This window comes from Rhinolophus ferrumequinum, chromosome 21 (genome assembly GCF_004115265.2).
Source record: "Rhinolophus ferrumequinum isolate MPI-CBG mRhiFer1 chromosome 21, mRhiFer1_v1.p, whole genome shotgun sequence".
Lineage (NCBI taxonomy): Eukaryota > Metazoa > Chordata > Mammalia > Chiroptera > Rhinolophidae > Rhinolophus > Rhinolophus ferrumequinum.
This window is the reverse complement of record NC_046304.1, coordinates 43,430,092-43,442,793: the sequence shown is the minus strand read 5'-3', so window position 1 is coordinate 43,442,793 and position 12,702 is coordinate 43,430,092. Positions and strand designations below refer to the sequence as shown.

The 12,702-nt window shown below is 40.7% G+C and overlaps 1 protein-coding gene and 2 pseudogenes across 2 annotated transcripts in view; 1 reads left to right on the top strand and 2 right to left on the bottom strand.

The window, feature by feature from the left end:
• Window positions 1-12,702, top strand: part of PITPNC1 (phosphatidylinositol transfer protein cytoplasmic 1) — a 218,491-nt gene that overhangs the window by 83,816 nt on the left and 121,973 nt on the right. The gene's annotated exons all lie outside the window — the stretch shown is intronic.
• LOC117013162 (40S ribosomal protein S3a-like) lies at window positions 819-1,043 on the bottom strand (annotated as a pseudogene).
• LOC117012799 (60S ribosomal protein L30-like) lies at window positions 6,241-11,996 on the bottom strand (annotated as a pseudogene).

Below are 12,702 nucleotides of genomic sequence, written 5' to 3'. Positions count from 1 at the left end.
ATTGACCACTTCTTTCAATTCATTTTTGTCTTCCCCTCTCGGGTCATGGTTTCCATCATCTTCTTCTGGATTTGGTGGATCTGTTGATGCTGAGCATAAGAGGTCTTCCAAATCTGACTGCTGCGTTTTTTAGTAAAACCACACAGAATAGCCATCGGTAGTCTTCTTCTTTTTTTTTTTTAATTGGGGAAGGAGAACAGGACTTTATTGGGGAACGGTGTGTACTTCCAGGACTTTTTTCCAAGTCAAGTTGTTGTCCTTTCAGTCTTAGTTGTGGAGGGTGCCATTCAGCTTCAAGTTGTTGTCCTTTCAATCTTAGTTGTGGAGGACGCAGCTCAGCTCCAGGTCCAGTTGCCGTTGCTGGTTGCAGGGGGCACAGCCCACCATCCCTTGCAGGATGCGAGGAATCGAACCGGCAACCTTGTGGTTGAGAGCCCACGCTCCAGCCAACTGAGCCATCCGGGAGCTCAGCGGCAGCTCAGCTCAAGGTGCCGTGTTCAATCTTAGTTGCAGGGGGCACAGCCCACCATCCCTTGCGGGACTCGAGGAATCGAACTGGCAACCTTGTGGTTGAGAGCCCACTGGCCCATGTGGGAATCCAACCGGCAGCCTTCGGAGTTAGGAGCACGGAGCTCCAACCACCTGAGCCACTGGTAGTCTTGACATCAACATGAGCTTTAGTCATGGTTGGCCATTTTTTAACCATGGAGCTCATTTTGTCATGGGTAAGATCCATGCCATGGAAATTAGTCAGGCAGTTTTTTGCCTTGAACATCCTCAGTAATTAACTTGAATTTTCTAAATGCAGCTTCATCATTCTATAGATCAGCTAGGCTCACTTCAAAAACACGACCCTTGAGACCATCAGATGCGATTTTGGTTCCTTGAGTTCTCCTGACTAGTGTTTCCCCAGTATTTCTTGTATTAAACATTGCTGGTGCTTTCACATCATACCAATCTTTCTAAGAAAATGTGTCAACCACTTTCTCCTTGGCTCCCTTCTTGCCGCCTTTTGTAAGGCACTTATTCTTGCTGACCACCATGGTGCTGCTCATAGAGCCAAAAGGCCTTCTTAGTTTTAAATGGATACTTATATGCTGTTTCTCAACTATCAATTTTAGATGTATTGATTTTCCTCCCCTCTAGTGTGTCAGTGAGTTAAGGAGGATTTAATTTGCTTGTATTAATACTACCCCTCAGCTCTCCAGCCCCTCCTAATGGTTAAATAGTTTTCAACAATTATTAGGTTGGTGCAAAAGTAATTGCGGTTTTTGCAATTTTTTTTTTTTCTAACCTTTTAAACCACAATTACTTTTGCACCAACCTAATATTTTTAGTAGTTCTCTAGGTTACCTTTGTTACTCTCTGTAATACATTTCTGCCTTTATACCCCCATAAGAAAAAGTATGGGAGAGGTAAACTTTCTGAATCCTAGCATACCCGAAAATATCTTCATGTTGGTCTTCTACTTTGTGACTCAGTTTCGTTGTCTGTACAATGGGGTGATCATAATTGCACCTACCTCTTAAAGTTATTAATGAGGAGTAAATGAGTTAGCATGTAAAAAGCTGTTAGACCATCTTTAGTCCATAATAAATATGTTTGATAAACATTAGCTGTTACCGTTGTAATGGAAGCACATTAGATGTGGTATAGCTTTCAGCACTCTGAAAACCTCGTATGGATAACAGTAAGGTAATAAGAGGAAAGTTTGTGTGATTAAGTAAACAATCCTATTACCATAGTTGCACCATAAGCCTATGAATTTTTCTTAGTGCTTTTCTTCTCATAAAATCATAATCAGTGTTTTAGGATTTACTTGTATTTTTAGGTCAGTAACCTGTTTTCAACTCTCCAGATTTTTCAGTAAGGCGCAGTCATTTCCAGGAAATGGATTTAAATTGTAATGCAAATTTGGTTTAGATGCATGAAAGCCTTTTTGGAGGGTCACAATACAAGCTCCTTGAGGAGGATGGAAAATTTAGGATATTGAAGGTTTACGGACTAGGTTGGCCCAAGTACAAAAGCAGAAAAACAAAACCATCAGCCTGATGGTCGTCTAGTGGCTGCTTGGAACACTATTGAAGGGGAGTGCGGGCGGCATTTAGGCTGTTGACAGAACGTGATGTCTGTCACAGGGTAGTAGTAGCGATTGTCATTCCTAGCCTCACCTTAACCCTTTCTTATAAAGGAAAGCACATGGCGTCTTTAGGAAGCCCTGAAGGGAGACTGGGTCTAGTCTTGGGGACCCAGGGAAGCTGCCTGGGGAAGTTTGAGTGAGTTTTGTTTAGGCAAAAGAAAGGAGGTTGAGAGAGCGGTAAGTGCAAAGACTCCTAAGAGGAGGGGAGAAGGCAGGTGTATCTGAGACACAAAACTCTAAATTGGAGGAAGGCACTTGCAGGAAGAGGCCCCCGCTGACTCAGGGCGTCTGTCATGGGCCACGCTGAAGACTAGGCTTTATTCCAAGAGCAGTTGAAGGGATTTGTGTTGGGAAGCAACAAAAACAGATTTGCAGTGAGGAGAAGGGAATAGAGAGGGACAAGAGTGGATCTGGGCACTTCTCCTCGGAAGCTATTATAGGGTCCAGAGGGAGGTGGTTGTATCTTAGACCAGGGAGACAGCTGTCAGATGGAGAGAAGTTAGCGGGATTGAGAGTTATAGAGAAGTAAATCTGCAGGACGAGCTGGGATGTGGGGTGTGGAGGCATCAAGGATGACAACTCCTGGATTTCCCACTTGTAGAACTGGGCAAAAGGTGATAGGAACTGGGAGAAACCATATCACTGATGGAACTGCTTCGTCTCACAAATGAGTGTATTGAAATTTAGCAAAAGTAAGGGACCCTTGTTCACAGAGCTGGCCATAGCATTCTGGTGGCCGGTTATGTTTTCAAGGGAAAAGGGGGCCACGTGGCCCCGTCACTATCTCACACACTGGGTACCTTCTTTGCAGCCTTGGTATTTTCTCCAACCTTCCAGGAGTCTGTGGAATAGGACCACTTGACCACTCTATTTGAACATAAGTTGTTTTCATTTTCTTTTGTATCAGCCTTGAAGTGTATCAGCAAACAACATTGTATTATACAAACAACATTGTATAAACAAAACACAAAACAGCTACCCAGGTCGTCCTGTTTTCTCAGGTAGGTGCAAAACAGGTCTTATCTAAAGCAGCTGAAAAGGCACAGATGGAATAATTGCGCTGCTCTTCCAGGAACAGGCTAAAACCACATGTGCAAAATGATTGAAGAACAAGTTTTCAAACCTTCTGCTGCAAAGCTCTAAGGAAATGGCTAAAACCCTTCTAGAACCCATTTCTCTGTGAGCAAAGGGAAGACCTGGACAATGATTTTAACAATGCAATGCTAGGGATATTTGTAATTTGAGTCATCGCACAAACTTTTTTGTTTCTTGGTCAGCTTAGCTAAAGGCTTGTCAATTTTGTTTATCTTTTCAAAGCACCGACTTTTGGTTTCATTGATTTTTCTCTGTTGTTTTTCTATTTTCTATTTCATTAATTTCCACTCCAGTTTTTATTATTTCCTTCTTTCGGCTTGCTTTAGGTTTAGTTTGCTCTTCTTCCAATGTCTTCAAGTGGGAGGTCAGGTTATTGATTTGAGATCTTTCTTTTTTCATAAATTCATTTACAGCTATACATTTCTCTTTAGGAGCAGATTTAGCTGCATCTCATGCACTTTGGTATACTGTATCTTCATTTTTACTCATCTAAAAGTATATACTTATTTCCTTTTTGATTTCTTCTTTGTCCCATTGGTTATTTAAGAGTTTAATAGCCACATATTTGTGAATTTCTCAAAATTTGAATTTCTTTCTGTTGTTGCCAGAGAAAATGCTTTGTATGAATTCAAATTAAATTTACTGAAGTTTGTTTGATGGTCTAGCATCTGGTCTGTCCTGGAGGCTTCCAGGTGCACTGAAAAGAGTGTATTCTGCTGTGTTGAGTGCAGTGCTCGATAGATATGTCAGGTCTGGTTGGGTTTTAGTATTGTTCAATTCTTGTTTCCTTGTTGATCTCCTGCCAAGCTGTTTTATCCATTATTGAAAGTGGGATGTTGAAGTCTCCAACTATTTATAATTTAATCATCTATTTCTCCCATCAGTTCTGTCAGTGTTTGCTTTCTGTATTTCAGGGCTCTGTTAGGTGCATATATGTTTATAATTGTATCTTCCTGATGGGTTCACCCTTTTATCATTGGTCAGTGTTCCTCTTAATCTCTGATAACATTTTTTGTTTTAAAGTCTCCTTTGTTAGTGATGTTAGTGTAGCTATTCCAGCTTACTTATGGCTATTGTTTGTATGGTATTTTTTTCCATCTTTTGCCCTATTTTTTTAACTTCGAATCTGAACTCCCTTGTAGACAGCATTTCAGGTGGCTCTTGTTTTTTATCAAGCCTGATCATCTCTGCTTTTTAACTGAATTGCTTAAAACTCACATTTAGTATTGTTGATACAATTGGATTTGTGTCTGCTATTTTGCTTTTTGCTTTCTGTATCTCATGTCTTTTTTATTCCTCTCTTCTCCCATTATTGCTTTCTTTTTTTATTAAGTGAATATTTTCTAGTGTAGCATTTACATTATTTTCATGATTTTTTGAAACTTATAAAAGTTATTTTCTTAGTAGTTGCTCTTAGGCTTACCACATACATTATAATTTATGAATCTATTTCAGAATTATACTAACTTAATTCCAGTGAGATATAGAAACGTTAGTCCTGTATACAAGTAGGTCTATTGTCTCTTCCCTCTTTCTGTACTATTGTTGTTATGCATATTACAGCTGTATATGTTATAAACTCAACAATACATTGTTATACTTATTTTATGTAATTTTAAGTCTTTTGAAGAAACTGAGAGAAGAAGGGAGAGTTTGTAGAGTTTGTTTTATTAACCTTCTTATTTACTGATTCTGGCTCATTTCATTTGTGTCTGTGGATATGAATTACCATCTGGTACCATTTCCTTGCTCTAATACAGCTTTGCTCCCACTCACCTCATTTGTGCTGTCAAATATATTGTCAAATATATTACATTTCTAATTACATGCATATTGTTTTATACTATTGCTTTTTAAAATCAATTAAGACAATGAGAAAAATATGCATTTTAGACTACTTTTAAAATTACGAGTGTATAATTACCTTTACTGGCACTCTTTTTTTCCAAGTGGATTTCATCTGGGATTGTTTGTGATATTTGAGGTGCCATTTATATTATCTCCTACCTATTTGTTTTGGAAAAAAAACAAACCCAAAACAATACACAGCAACAACAAAAAAGGAAATTCTCTTCTGCTCTTCTATTTTTTCCCTGCCAATTCTGTAACGTGAATGTCGCATGAAACTGTTAACCTTAATACACAGTAGCAGTCACCATGCTGTCCGTGGTTGCCCATCTGTCTGAATGCTTGATTTTCCCTAAAAAGAGAGAGAACAGTAGTTAAAAGTTGTCAGCCAGTACACAGCATACCTGACGCCCAAGCACAAGACCAGAGGATAGAACTGTTCTAAAATATAGTAAGAACAGGCTTGTAATGCCCCTCACCAACCCACAGCTTAAAAATCAAAGCATAGGAGAGAATTTTAATTGCCTTGATCATTTTGACAAGATAGTGTTGTTTTGTTTTGTTCCTACTCTCCTATGACTATAAATTATGTTTTGTTGTGCTTTTGTTTAATCTTGTTCTGATTATGAAAGTGCTACATGCTCTGCTCACTGAGATTATTTAGGCAGTTCAGAAGAAAATAGAAATTTCCTAACCCAGAGATAACTACTTTTAATACTCTGGACAGTCTGTTCTCTCTCTCTCTCTCTGAATGTGTGTTTGTTTGTATGTACATATAATATTTCAATGACATTTAAATTTGGATTTAGGTTGTTTTAAGCCTAAGAGTAATATAATAGCCATGTTCCCATCTGTTTTTCTTGCTTCTGATTACAGCTTCGCGTTTATCACCTAAGATTTAATATGTAGTGTTCCTATTTTTATTTGCTGTTAATTGTAACTGTAGTTTTGATTTCCATGATAACCAAAAGTTTATCAAAAGGTTCTTTTAAATTTCCAAGTGTTAGGGTTTTGCTTTAGACTTCTGGAGTTTGGGGTGAGGGGGTGAAGGAAGGGGTGACAATGAGTCCTGTATAGTTTCTTCTTGGAATTCATTGTTGTTTTTTTTTTCTTTTAAACATTCTGGCCAGTTTTATTAAAGAAAAATTTCACATGATTTACTTTTCACCAGTCTGTCTCAGCATGCTTCCAATGATACCAGAATCACTGGGATCAATGATAGCGAGTGTGTACATTCGGTCGTATTTTCCATACACTGTGCCCAATTCAGCATTGTTTCCACTGTAGTGACAGATACCAGTCATGGCCAAGGTGGCGTAGCAGCTCTAATTCAGGTTTCCTCAAGGCTGGGCAGTTGTAGGTAAGAATGACCAGTTTGGTGTTACCTTGTCTCATCATTTTCAGAGTCTGCTTATACCCTAGCATGTATTTTCCACGTTTTACAACAAGCTGGAGCCTAGAGTTGATTGACTCCAGTGACTTTCCATCTTTTTTGCTGCTACCATCTTCCTGCCTCAGGTGTGGGACGGCCCCCACCCAAGAGCAGCCACCAACACAGCCGGAGAGCGAGAAAGCTATTCAGGTTTTTATTGTGGTTTACTATACTATCTGATTAATTTTTATGCGTTCCATGAGCACATAGAATGAAAATATAGCACCTTTTATCATGAATTAAAATCACTTCTTTTTATTTGTTCTTGTCTACTGAATCACTGATCATCTTTTTATTGTGGCGATTTGTGTTTCATTTTTAGTTTTGTCTCTTGTAAGCAAAACCTGCGTTTTGTTTCTTTCAACCCAAGATGAAAGTTATTTCCTTTTAATATGGAAGTGTAACTTCTATTTATGCCTCTAACTACTAGTATGATCTTATTTCATCTTATTTTTGTATTTTACTTTTCCTGTAACATCTGCTGTTTCTCTATGCACTGTAGTGTTGCTAGTGATTTGAAAGTGTTTAGTTTTTCCTGTCGTTACCTTTAGGTTTTGCAAAAGCACTCTCAACCTTTTCCTTTTCCTGTTATCACTGTCCAGCGTAATCGGTATTTGGAGTAGTACTTGTGTCTTCCTTCCCCTTCCTCTTTTCTGTTCTTTCACGCCACCTCTACCTACAATAATATGTAGAATTCAGAATGTTATTAATGCTTTTTTTTTGCATTGTATTTCTGTCACTATTATATTTACAACGATTAGACATAACTATGTTGTTGGTTTCAGTGTACACTACAGCTATACCCTATCTTGAGCTCATAATCTTGATACTTCTTCCGACATCTGGAGGAGATCCTCTAGTGCTGTTTCTGAGAACACCTGTAGGGCTGGTGTTTGAGCCCTTGCACGTGTTGCAGCCCTGTCCCACAGCTTGGCCTTTGGTGACATTTTGGGGGAACTCTTTCCTCTCACAATTCATTGGCTGGTGTTTCTTTGTGTTCTTCCCAGCAATATTAGCTTCTGCCTCTTTACCTAAATTGCACTGGCACTTGCCCGCATGGCATTTTGGGTGTATGCTTTGTCCAGTTGTTGGCCCTCTGCTGTTACTCCATCCTTGAAGCCCCTTTCCGGCCCTCATGGGACTCGCCTAATCTCAGTCCTGTTCTCTTCTTTTCTCTCCCATCTCCTTCAAATCATCATGCTTGGGGAGATAAAACTGTGTGCTAGGTAGATATTAATTAATGATACTGAAAGCTCGCTTTGTTGTGGGCAAGCATATAAATCATATTTAACTGGCTTTTACCAACTGAAAACATTTCAGTGTATTTTAATAATAAGAGAAAGTGCTGAAGAAAAGGAGAAGCAACAAGAAGTGAAGTAAGATCTTACACAAATTTTCAGATGAAGCTAGAGATCTGTGGATGTTTAACATTCTCACATATTTGGCGGCGTGGAAGGGGCATTAAGTTTATTATTTCCTCACATCCTGCTGGAGCTCAGTGCATTTCCTTAAGAAACATTATTAAAAATGGCGGTTGGGCTCTGCTATTTAGGGGAATTATGGGTAGTAGTCTCCTCCGGGCTGACCTAAAAACATTGTTTCTATAGGAGGGTATATTTGGAGCTTTACGACACATTTGCTTGAAAAGGAAGTTCTAGAACACAGTCCACTCAAATTGGAGACAGATTTTACTTCAACAAGTCTCAGTACACAATCTGCTCACTTTATGCAGAGGTTTGCAAATTATTTTGAAAAGATACGAGGGTCTGCCTCTTTCGGGTAACTTCCAGGCTCTGGTCACTATCAGTCATCTAAATGTGTTGAAACTCAAGGTTGAACATAGGGAATTGGGTGAATGAAGAGGAAGAGAAATGGGTAGCCTTTGCATTGCATTCGTCCCTCCTTCCTCCAGTCCCAGGTCCCTGACCAGTCTGGGTCTGTGGCAGGAAGTGCTAATGTCTTTCACGTGTCTGCAGATCTAGGAATCAGAGCCACTCTTGGCCATTCTGTTGCCCACTTTCAGGGAACCCTGACCTGCCTTGTCGCTGACCTCTGCATCCTGAGGTGTCCAGAGTTGACTTGCACACTCTCTCCTCTCTGGGCCCTTTGCTGATAACGGCCCTCCTGCCCTACTTAGATGTCAGGGCATTTGCTTTGGTTGCCTTTCTGAGTTTCTGTTTCAGGGGCTTATCTAATGCCCCTAGCCCTACGCAACTCATGAGGACAGTGCACAACCTGTGTGGCCGTGTATGTTCACAAAGACTTCCTGATTCTGTCTACCTTCCTCCCCAGGAATTGGAATCCTGCCATAAAATTTCAGCATAGGGTCACCTTTTCTATGCCAGTTTATTTCTATATTTGAAAAATACATGCTCCTTATAAAAACGTCAAACCTCTTAGAACTACATTTCCCACAATCCTCTCTTAGGTAATTGCCATTAATAATTATATATTTTTTAATTTCCCCCCAATTCATATACTAGAACTTGTGTGTACATTGTACCGAAACTCCTGCTATACCTACTGTTTTGCAGCTTACATTTTTCCACTTAACTATGTATCTGAGGCATCTTTCCATTTTGTCAAGTAGAGATCTGTTTCATGATTTAATGGCTATATTGTATTTCATTATTTGGATGTACCTTGATTTATCTGTTTCCATTAATGGACATTTGGAATTTTTCCAGCTTTTTGCTATTGTATATATTGTAGCCATGAATAATCTTAAGCACATAAATCTTTGCACAATTGCAAAACAGTTTCTCTAGGATAAATTCCTAGGTAGAGTAGCCAGGTCAAATGGTATAAATGTCTTAAATTTTAATAGATAAAATCATCTTCTTAAAGGATTTAAACACTTTGCTGTCCCACCACAGTGTGGTTAAGGGTCTGTCCCCTTCACCTCACCAACAGTGGCTTTGGAATCTTCACTAATCTGACAGACAAAATGTTTTTGTTTGCGTTCGATGTTTTTTTTTTTTTCCGCATGTCTTCTCATTGTAAAACTCTGGAGCAATACTGATTACTCGATACTGAAGTTGAATATCTTTCATTGTTTATCGGCCTTTTGTATTTCTTTAAATTCCTGCCCGACTTCTACTGATCATATGATGCATTTTAATTCCTCACTTCTGTCCGTGCTCTACCTTCCAGGATGGGAAATCCATCCCCTTCCTTCAGACCTTCGTGCCAACCACCACTTCCTGCCTCAAAGCTGGAGAGTGATGTCCAGGGCAGGACTTGTGGTGGGAAAGACCCGGGTTGAGTCCCAGATATCCAGCTGCTTCACATTAGTGTTTGACCTTTGATGATTTTTCTTAATCTTTCTATGCCTGTTTCCTCATTAGAAAACTGAGATGGAACGAAGGGTTGCCAGGATGATTTTTATATAAGGCACTTAGTCCTTGCCTCTTAGAGTGCAAATGTTCAGTAAGTGCTATTGTTGCTGTAATAAGTTGTACTCTTTGTTTTCTAATTTATACTTTCTGACCATTATAAGTATCAGTATTGAGATCATTATCAGTATTTGAGATGGTGAAGCATATGGGGGAAATCTTTTTTTTTCTTAAACTTTTATTTATTTTAAGTGTGTTTTTCTACTACCCATCAGCTCTAAGTCAAGTAGTTGTTTCAGAGTAGTTGGAGGGCGCAGCTCACACTGGCCCATGTGGGGATCGAACCGGCAACCCTGGTGTTATGAGCATCGTGCTCTAACCAACTGAGCTAACTGGCCACCCCTGGGGGAAATCTTTGAAAATAGAGCTATGCTAAAGCATTTACAGTGTTTTATATCTTCTCCATTCCTGTAATTGTCCCAGGGCTTGAACATTAATCAGGCGTCTTAGCTCTGAATATAACACTTTCCAGTAGTAGTATTCTGCTGTGCCCCTCTCTTCTCTCTCTTTATTGTAACTGAGTTATACCTAATCGGAGGTTACAGTATGTGGCTAAATGTATGTAGCTCACCCAATTTTTATGCTTCTACAGAGTGTTGTGAGTTGTTTTTCAATTTGAGCCAACATTTAGAAGTTGGGACATTCACGTAAAAATCTAGGTTTCTAGCTGTTCTTGAAAAATAGGGAATGTTGGCAAGCAGGCACTAGAGCTGAGTTGTTGCTGTCCCCTCTAGACAGGGCCTGGATGCCCCAGGTTTCCATACCCTCCTTTCATTTCTCCCCTCCCACCCTTCATTCTGTCCTCCCTGTCCCATGCAGCTGGATATCAGTTGTAATTCATCATCATGCTTGACCTGACGCTTTCTTTATGGTAGAGGAATATTTCTTGGTATCCATGTCTCCTAAAAGTGGGAAACTAAGACAAAAATATTAAAGCGAGTATATTTCTGTATGTATAAGTGAAGGGTATTCCCCTGTTTTTACCTTGCCAAGGAAGTGTGTCACTAGTTCCTTTTCCCCATTGGCTTCATTCATTGACCTGACCTGCCAAACCCTCGGAGGCAATGGCTAGGAAGTTTTATTTATTTTTTATTTTTATTTTTTTTTTAAGATTTTATTGGGGAAGGGGAACAGGACTTCACTAGGGAACAGTGTGCACTTCAGGACTTTTTTCCAAGTCAAGTTGTTGTCCTTTCAGTCTTAATCGGGAGGGCGCAGCCCAGCTCCAGGTCCAGCTGCCGGTTGCTTGTTGGGGCTGGAGGAATCGAACTGGCAACCTTGTGGTTGAGAGGATGCGCTCCAACCAACTGAGCCATTCTGCAGCTCAGCGGCAGCTCAGCTCAAGGTGCCATGTTCAATCTTAGTTGCAGGGGGCGCTGCCCACCATCCCTTGCAGGACTCAAGGAATTGAACTGACAACCGTGTGCTTGAGAGCCCACTGGCCCATGTGGGAATCGAACCAGCAGCCTTCGGAGTTAGGAGCATGGAGCTCTAACCGCCTGAGCCACCGGGCAGGGCCGGGGACAAAGTTTTAAAAGCCTGGCCCTAGGGGGCGCTCCAGGGGCTGCTCTCCTTCCTTTACCCCGGTAGTTCTCACCCTTAACCTGGAAGCTTTAAGAAGTACCCAGGCCTGGGTGTTGGGGTGTTCTATCTCCTGCCCCACACCTACCCCAAAGAGCAAGGGCACCTTTTGGGATGAGTCAAGAGGAGGAATGTTTATTGGACTTGTGTCTAGGGACATTGTCTTCCTTGGTGCAACTGCCTCAGGATCCCCAGTTTCCCCACAAAACTGTGGGTTATGCGTTCTGGGATACTCGGGCTGTGGGGCTGCCCTCCCTGGGAAGGCCAGGTGACGAATGAGACCAGGCGTGCCCTAGTCTCTGGGAGGAGTGAAGCGCTTCCATTCTTTACCTCGTGTTCTTTTCTGTGGACTGCCCATCCTTCACTCTCAAACTAGTAAGGCATAGAGGGTCACCCTCTGGCTATGGACTTGGAGACAGTGAAGCCATACCGCCTGCGTGGCTCCAAGTCTCAGGGCGGCTCTCCCTAGCAACACAACTGCCGGTTCACCATGGCTTGGGGCCATGTTGGGGTTGAGGCCAAAGCTCCCCTAGTGTGAGTACTGCCTCAAGGAGAGCAGCCTCTTGGTCAGTTTCTCCCCAAAAATGTGGCTTAACATGGCTAGTTGAGGACCTGGGTGCTCAGGCGCTGGTGGCAGATGTCAGCATCACAGTACTGACCCCTCCCCACTTCGTGCAAGTGCAAATGATGCAAGTGCTCCATCCGGTGTTCCCAGGCAGCTTGGGCTTCCTTTCCCAGTATTTATATTTTATCATCGTTTTTTGTTTATATGCCTATTTCCCTTACCAGAATCTCAGCGCCTTGATTCCAGGGACTGTATTTTTCTATTTTAGTATCTGTGGTGCCCAGGATATTAAATTGGTGTTTGGAAAATATTTTGTAATGGACTTAATTTTAAAAAATTTTATTGACTCTTTTGTCATAGGAAAAGCTGTTTTCTAGGTGCTATGGGAATACAAAAAAAAAAAAACACTTTACAATGTATATATTCTAAAGGAGTTTATTATCCATTTGAGGTGATAAGTTCAACCATTCATTCAGTTATTCAACATTAGTGAGCATCGGAACTCTCAAATTATCAAGGTGTGTACGCCACTCTCCAGTGGTTTCCAGTCTAGTAGGGGAGACAGACATAAAATGATATAAAATGAGCAGGACAAAATGTGATAAGTACAATGATACCATTTCTAACAATCGTTAACAATACATAG